Raw genomic sequence first — 5,764 nt, forward strand, 5'->3', positions numbered from 1 at the left:
GTTTGCACTTGTTTTTGCCATCTGAGGGGGAGGAGGAAGGGGCGCTTTTTAGATTATTAAAGGGAAATTATTAAACGGGATAAGGGAGGTTCCCTTTCAGTCGGTCACTCTCGACGCCACGTCTGTGACTGACGAAAATGGGATATCGCTTCGATAGACCAATCTACTGCGAGTGTAAACTAAACGAGCCAATGCACATTGGCATGCAATTATTGCATCCAGCTGCTGCTGATCACAGCGCGAGTATAACAAGGCAGCAGGTGCAATGCATACCAGCTTTTCGCTTCGGAGCCGAGCGTTAGTATCGTTCTGCTCAACTGTGTCTGCTGTGAACTACGGTTTCAGCACGCTCTCGGAAGCTTCGTGTGTTGGCGAGACGGCGCTTCAGCGGTGGTCGTTCCAGCATCAAGTGGATTGCACACTTCAGGCTGCACTACCCCCTGTCGTGTTGCAAGCAGCCTATTCCCCTGTGCGCCTCAGCACTAAAAGAGCATTTCCTAAAGAGCAAATTTCTCTAAAAGAGCTTCATGGGTGCGTCTTTGTAAAAACGACGGATCGTCCTTATAAGGATGCTGTTTCACCCGTGCATTTCTGGGTGCAGTCGTTACCTGGCAACGGGTGATGGTCACGATCGCTCTCTCACGTGTCTGGGCAAACACGCTCAGGTAGCTTTCGTGGATGAGTCATGTTCCCTCTGCGAGAAGATGACCATCTCAGAGCTGCGAACCAGGCTCCGCTTCCTTCAAAAAAGGCGGCGGAGTCCCGTTGCGCTGCCGTGATCTGGGGCTTGTTCTGGCTGCCGACAGACGAGAACCACTTCCAGCAGTAGCACGGGCGGTTTGAGGATTACAGTGGTGGCAGACCCAGCAGGGAACCAACCCTCTGGGAACAATCACTCCTCTTGCATCTCCGATCCAGAGGAGTAACCCACGGAACGCGCTGGGCCTTCTTCAAAGAGCGTACCAGTGGTATCCAGTGGGCCTCCCCCCGACCAGATGTCGATCTCAGCATTGGCGGGAGAGCTGTCAGATGAAGATTCGGCTGCGCTGCCGCCCTCTGGGACGGCGCAAAGCCTGAATTGGATCCGGAGATGACAGCTTTGCTTTCACGGGCCGCCGAGAGGGTAGGGCTCGAGTGGAAATCTCCACTGCGTCCCGAGCCCTCGAGGCAGGATGATTGGTTTCTCGAGGTGGTGCGCGCTGGTTCTCAGTGCCCCACACTGGTGCCTTTCTTCCCGGAAGTGCATGACGAGCTCTCCAGGTCGTGGATGGCACCTTTTACTGCCAGAAACCGGCTGGTGGGCTCCTCCTCCCTCACCACCCTCGATGGCGGTGCAGCGAAGGGGTATTCAGTGATTTCCCCCAGTGGAGCGGGCGGTAGCAATGCAATTGTGTCCTAAGTCTGCCTCCTGCTGGCCGGGAGACCCGGTGCTTCCTTCCCGGGCCTATAGGCATTCATCTGGTCTAACCGGCGGTGCCTATATGGAGTGCCATCTCTGGCTGAGTCTGGTTAAAATGAGGGACGCCGACAAAGGAATCTGGAAATCTCGACGAGAGAGCGGTTTTCTCTATGTCTGGGTCCCAGGAGGGCACGGAGAGTTGCGGACGGCCAAACACCGGACCTCACTCATCCTCCTCCTTCGCCAGATGGCAGCAGCGGGCGGTTCGAGAGCGTCAACGAAGGCCCTACTCACGGACCCTCTGCCAACCTGTGGAACCAGGTGAGCCTTGCACCCCACACTCACACCCCTCTCCGGCCCGCTCACAAACCGCCCGAGTTGGGTCCCTGTGTTCCACCTCGCTGCCCCACGGCTGTGGTTCTGTTGGTCCCGCTTGTACGGTTTCTAAGCGCCTGGTCAGCGCTACCTAGCCCAGTGGTTTTCAAAGTGGGGGGCGCCAGGGGGGCCGCAGCAAGTTGGAAGAAAAAAGCAAAAAAAAAAAAAAAAAAATTTATATAAATATTTTACAAATATTAAAAAATATATATTTTTATTATTATTATGAGTATTGTTATGAAATAGCATTCTAATAATTTGTCTATCTGAACATTAAACTTTTAATGCTAATCTTTCTGATTGGCTGGTACACGTAATCTGTCAGTGTAGCCTTGGTAACAACCGCCAGTGCTCAGCTATTCAGCTATTTATTTAGTTAGCTGGCTAACTCTGTCAAACCTCTATCAAAATGGATAGATTTTTAAAAAGGAAAAAACCTGACGAGCCAGCAATCGAAACCTCAGATAAAAAAAATCAGAAAACGAACTCCTGGCTGATTAAGACTCGTAGGTATGAGGCAGCATACATTAAGTATGGATTTACCTGCGTCACACACAAGAATGGATACGAGTGCCCCAAATGCGTTCTCTGCTTCGAAATACTCTCCAACGAATGCTTAAAACCATCAAAACTTCAACGTCACCTGAACCAGAAGCATCCAGCAGAGGCCGAAAAACCAATTGACTTTTTTAAAAGAAAGGAAGAACATTTGACCAGGCAGTCAGCAACATTCGTGCGGCAAGCTACTGTCCCTGAGAGAGCATTGAGGGCATCGTTTTTGGCTTCCTTTCACATTGCGCGAGCTAAGAAGTCGCACACAATTGGAGAGGATTTGATACTACCAGCTACTAAAGACATTGTTAAAGAGCTACTGGGTGAGGAAGCTGCCAAGAAAATTGACGCTGTACAACTCTCTGATAACACTGTGAGCAGACGTATTGGAGACATGGCTGAGGATGTGTCTGCTCAACTGTTGGACCAGGTGAGAGCTAGCGAATATTTTGCGCTGCAGCTAGATGAAAGTACAGATGTGGCAAACGCTGCTGAGTTGCTTGTGTACATAAGATTCATTTCCCAAGAAATGTTCGTTGAGGAAATACTGTTTTGTAAAGCACTTGAAAGTAGAACCACCGGGAAAGAGATTTTTCAAGTGCTGGACGAATATATTAATTCAAATGGACTTGACTGGTCTCGTTGTGTGGGTGTGTGTTCTGACGGGGCCGCGGCTATGACTGGGAAGAACAGTGGGGTGACAGCTCTCATCAAACAGAAGGCCCCGAATGCGGCGTTCACGCACTGTATGCTCCATCGAGAAGCACTGGTGGCTAAACGGTTGGATGATGAGCTTAACCAGGTACTACCGGACGTAATACACGTTGTAAACTTAATTAAAGCACGCCCCTTGAAACACAGACTTTTTGCTATTCTGTGTAAAGAAATGGGAGCCCGTTTTGATGGATTGCTTCTTCACTCAAACGTACGCTGGCTTTCACGAGGGGCAGTTTTGAACCGTGTGTATGAGTTGCGGAGAGAGGTTGCAGAGTTTCTCTTGTCTGAGAAACATCAGCTGGCTGACCGTTTTTCAAATGAAGCCTGGATTCTCAAACTTGCATATATGGCTGACATTTTTTGTCATCTGAATGTGCTTAACCAAAGCATGCAAGGGCGTGACACATACATAGTGCATATGCAAGACAAAGTGCATGCTTTTTCCCTGAAGATTATGCTGTGGTCAAACAAGCTCAAGGAGGGAATTACAGAAATGTTCCAACTTTTACACCAAGAGCTGCTGTCATCTGGTGGTGAGTTGGACACCATTTCTTCACTGATACAATCACACCTGGAGCACCTCCAGGGATATTTCAGAGAATATTTCCCTGACATTGACAGCACCCATCTAAACTGGGTAAGGTACCCATTTGCCCCTGATGTAGGCTCTTGTCTGGACTTAAAATCACAAGAGGAGCTGATTGAGATGACTTCATGGGATTTAAAAATGAAATTTGAGACTCTTTCTCTCTCTAACTACTGGATGTATGTAAGAAATGACTTTCCCATCCTAGCTGAGAGTGCTCTGAAATTCCTTCTTCCTTTTGCAACCACTTATTTGTGTGAGTCTGGTTTTTCAACTTTAAAAGTACTTAAAACAAAACACAGAGCACGTCTAAATGTGGAGAGTGACATGCGTGTTGCACTGACAGACATAAAGCCCAGGCTGGACAAACTATGTAGAAGCCACCAGGCCCATCCGTCCCATTAATATCCTCTCTCTCTCTGTGTTGAATGTTGCAACCAGGCCAAGCACTCCCATTGACACACACACACACACACACACTCTAAGATCTTTCTTTTTCCATTCACTGACTGACACACACAGATACAATGTTGAATGTTGAAATTACTGTTCCAGATTTTAAGATATTGAAATTACCATATATGATGATCTGACAACATCCACCCACACACACACACACACACTCTCTCTTTAAGATCTGTCTTTTTCCATTCACTGACTGACACACACAGGTACAATGTTGAATGATGAAATTACTGTTCCAGATTTGAAGATATTTAAATTATCATATATGATGATCTGACATACAAATGTTGTTGTTACAACACTAACAAATGTCAATGGATGTTCACCCAGATGTTTTATTTGTTTATTTGTTTACATTTGCCGTAGTAGGTATTGTCGATGGGTTCAATAACACCTCATGCAAAAGGGGGGCCTTGGCCAGAACCTAGTGGTGTTATGGGGGTCTTGTCATGATAAAGTTTGGGAACCCCTGACCTAGCCCGTCTCGCTGGCTTCTGCAGACCATCAGCCTCGGCCATGCGATTCAGTTCGCCCGGCAACCCCCCCAAGTTCAGTGGTATCCGCTTCTACAGTGAAAGCGTCCGATGCCCCTGTCCTGTGGGTAGAGATCGCAGTCCTACTGGCGAAGGACGCGGTAGAGCCGGTCCCTCCAGCCGATATGAGGATGGGGTTTTACAGCCCTTACTTCATTGTACCCAAGAAAGGCAGTGGGTTACAACCAATCTTGGATCTGTGAGTTTTGAACCGGTTCCTCCATCTGCTACCGTTCAAGATGTTGACGCAGAAATGCAATGAGTCCGTCCCGAGATTGGTTTGCAGCGATCAACCTGAAGGACGCGTACTTTCATGTATCGATTTTCTGTGGTTTGCGTTCGAAGGACGGGCATATCAGTACAAGGTACTGCCCTTCTGGCTGTCCCTGCCTCCCCTGTGTCTTCACGAAAGTCGCGGAGGTGGCTCTTGTTCCCCTCAGAGAGCAGGGTGTTCGCATTCTCAACTATCTAGACGGTTGGCTGATACCAGCACAATCTCGGGATCAGTTGTGCGAGCACAGGGACCTGGTGCTCTGGCACCTCAGCCTGTTGGGCCTTCGGGTCAACTGGGGAAAGAGCAAACTCTCGCCGATGCAGAGGATCTCTTTTCTCGGTATGGAGTTGGATTCGGTCGAACAGACAGCACGCCTCACAGAGGAACGTGCGCGGTCGGTGCTAGCCTGCTTGAATACATTCAAGGGCAGGACAGCGGTCTCACTGAAACTTTTTCATAAGCTCCTGGGGCATATGCCGGCCACAGCGGCACTTACACCGCTCGGCCTGTTACATATGAGACCGCTCCAGCACTGGCTTTATGGCCAAGTCCCGACATGGGGGTTGAAGCGCGGCACTCACCGGGTACAAGGTACACCGGCCTGTCGCCAAACCCTCACCCTGTGGTCAGATCTTGCGGGGGTGCCCCTAGAGCAGATCTCCAGGCATTCTGTGGTTTACACGGATGCCTCCACCACTGGCTGGGGGGCCACGTACAACGGGCATGCAGTCTCAGGGGTTTGGACGGGCAGTGGCACATCAATTGCCTAGAGTAGTTAACAGTGCGCCTTGCCTCAAAACCATCTCAAAGGTCGCTTATGAGGCAAGCACATGCTGGTCCAAATGGACAACACAGCGACTGTT

Source organism: Cyprinus carpio, unplaced genomic scaffold (assembly GCF_018340385.1).
Source record: "Cyprinus carpio isolate SPL01 unplaced genomic scaffold, ASM1834038v1 S000006538, whole genome shotgun sequence".
Classification (NCBI taxonomy): Eukaryota; Metazoa; Chordata; class Actinopteri; order Cypriniformes; family Cyprinidae; genus Cyprinus; species Cyprinus carpio.